Genomic DNA, 2,949 nt, shown 5'->3' with positions numbered 1-2,949 from the left:
CATAACTCCTTAAGGAATTTAGCATACCTGGGAATTTGTTTGATCGCATCAAGTAAAGGTATATTCACCTCTACCTTCTTGAAAGTCTCCAAAATATCTTTCTCTTGTTCTTCTTTCTTATTTTTAGCCAACCTGCATGGGAATGGAGGAAGAACAGAATTATTAACCTTATTCAGTTTAGGTTCAGTATTTACCTCAACTTCAGGAACTTCAAACTCTTTTTCTCCTTGCTTCTTCTTTTTTGTTGACTTATGTGGAGTCTGGTTATAAACTTCTTTCCCACTCCGCAACAGTATAGCACTCGCATTTTCTCTAGGGTTCATGACTATTTGTGATGGAAGCTTTCCAGAACCTTGAGCTTCCATCTTACTCACAGATGAGGCTAACTGACCAATTTACCTCTCTATGTTTTGAATGCTATTTTTGGTCTCCTGTTGAAACTATTGGGTATTGTTAGCCAAAGCCTTAACCATTTCATCAAGTGACATACGTTGATTTGAGGGAGGCGGAGGTGGAGGTGGTTGATTCACTTGTGTTCTTTGCTGCTGGTATCGGTTTTGCACCGGTTGATTCCCATAACTCAGATTGGGATGATCTCGCCATCCTGGATTACAAGTATTAGAAAAGGGATCATACCTGTGTTGTGGCTGTCCATAATTTCCTACTGCATTAATATGTTGCATTGATTTATCCTCTTGTAATGCAGGACACATGTCAGTAGCATGACCCGAACCCGAACAAATCCCACATACCTTAACAGTTTGCATTTTCCCTACAGCCAACTGCGTCACCAAAGAAGTTAAATCAAAAATTTGTTTCTCAAGGTTAGATGTACTTACCTCATTAACCTTCATGGGTGTGTGATCCATTCGCATTCCAAACTACTGAGAGTTTGCTGCCATGTTAGCAATCAGCCTCCTTGCTTCATCTGGTGTTTTATCAACCAAAGCTCCTCCACTGGCAGTATCTATCATACTGTAGTCCATTGGTAGAAGTCCCTCATAGAAATACTGAATCAACAGCTGCTCACTTATTTGATGATGGGGACAACTTGCACACAGCTTCTTAAATTGCTCCCAGTACTCATACAAGCTCTCTCTATTGTACTGCCGAATGCCACAAATTTCTTTTCTTATGTTGGCAGCACGGGAAGCAGGAAAATACTTCTCCAAAAATATCTGCTTCATCCCATTCCATGAGTTGACAGATCCAGAAGGAAGGTAATACAACCAATCCTTAGCTGTGACTTCCAGTTAGAAAGGAAAAGCTTGAAGCTTGATTTGATCCTCTGAAACTCCTTGAGGTTTCATGCTGAAATACACAACATGAAATTCCTTTAGATACTTATGTGGATCCTCACCTGCAAGACTATGAAATTTAGGCAACAAATGGATTAGTCCAGATTTTAACTCAAAAGCAACATTTAAAGCAGGGTATTGGATACACGAAGGCTGTTGGTTTGGATCAGGAGCAGCCAACTCTTTCAAGGTTCTAGCAGCCATGGTTTCATTTTCGGAATTCACTCTGACACTGAATCCGAACTTAACTCCTTTGGAGATTGGACTCCTTTAGATGTACTCGGAATCTGCCTGGCTTGCTTAGCCAATTTTCTCAACCGTTTAGCTATTTTTTCTACTTTTGGATCAAAGATCAACTCGCTAGATTGAGAAATTCTTGTCATAAACAAAAAGAAATCAAAGTAAAAACACAAAAATGCCTCAAAACCCTAGAAAACAATCGAATTTCGCCTTAAGAGGATGGGGCCAAGGAATCCTATGGATTGATTGGTCTTGATCAGAGTGTCATTTCCTTCAAAATAGGTATGGGCTGTAACACCCCCGTTTGCATAGCCTAGTAGATTTCACTGTTCCGGTGACCGGTATCAGTCCGGACAATTAAGGAGATTAGAACCATACTTAAGACAACTAGAGAAGCTATAAACACAAATAATTAGTAATATCCAATTAGTTAAGTATAAACAAGAAAAATAGAACATAAGAAGTTAAACGAAATAAAGTTACAAATGATGGGTGACCTTTCTGAACGATCACAAGTCATTTTAAACTCAAATTTCAAACCGTAAAATGTGACTCTGCAGTCCTTAGGACCCTTATGAACACAGTGGAAAAGAGAAAATCACGAAAAAGAACTGTTAAGCCAGTCAAATAATTAGTTCAGAGAGCCAAAAGAAATATGGAATTAATTGCAAACCGGGATGAGCCGGCGAGGGGCAATTTGGTCAATTGACCCCGAGAGCTGACTCCTGACCTAACTGTCAAATAAAATCAGAGAAAAGAAAACTTTGGGATCGAGAATTAAATTAAAGAACTAATAGAAAAAAAAAAGAGAAAATGAAAAAGTTAAAAAGGTGTAGGGATATGACATCATGCATGACATCATGCATGATGCCATAAATCCCATAATTTATAAATTAATTAAAATGAATTGTGATCTTTCATAAGACATAAAAAAAGAAAGGAAAAGGAAAAAAAAATCAATTGGTCTTCTCTCCCAAAGTTGCCGCCTCCCATTCTTCTTCCTCCCTCACCATTGCAAATCTCATTTAAAGCTTGCTTCAAGCTTTGAAACCATCATTAAATCCCAAATCCTCCCATACTTGCTTCACAAAAGCTTGATGTAATCACTTGAGAGGAAGATTGGTCATCAAAGAGTTGAAGAAAATTGAGAGGAAGTGAAAGTTCAAAGACACCTAACAAGGTTAGTAATACAAACTTCAAATTTTTAGTTTAATTAGTGTATGTATGGCATCAAGAACTTATAAATAAACTTAAAATGAAAAAAAATATGTGTGAGGGACTAAACTGAAATTCGGCCAGCAGAGAGGGGAGAGTGATTTGCATGATTTGAATGGTTTGAATGGGTTTAAGAACTTTAGTTAGTTGAATGGTTAGGATTAAAAGCTTTGAAGGTAGTTAAATGCATGAGGTT

The 2,949-nt window shown here is 37.8% G+C and overlaps 1 non-coding gene across 1 annotated transcript; it reads left to right on the top strand.

Annotated features, from left to right (window-relative positions):
* Positions 1 to 1,032: 1,032 nt before the first annotated feature.
* LOC131171570 (small nucleolar RNA R71) lies at positions 1,033 to 1,139 on the top strand. Its single transcript, XR_009142230.1, has one exon. It is a non-coding gene; the product is annotated as a small nucleolar RNA R71 (small nucleolar RNA).
* Positions 1,140 to 2,949: the final 1,810 nt, after the last annotated feature.

This window comes from Hevea brasiliensis, chromosome 12 (assembly GCF_030052815.1).
Source record: "Hevea brasiliensis isolate MT/VB/25A 57/8 chromosome 12, ASM3005281v1, whole genome shotgun sequence".
Lineage (NCBI taxonomy): Eukaryota > Viridiplantae > Streptophyta > Magnoliopsida > Malpighiales > Euphorbiaceae > Hevea > Hevea brasiliensis.
Note: the sequence above shows the minus strand (reverse complement) of the source record. Positions and strands in the feature narration are given on the sequence as shown.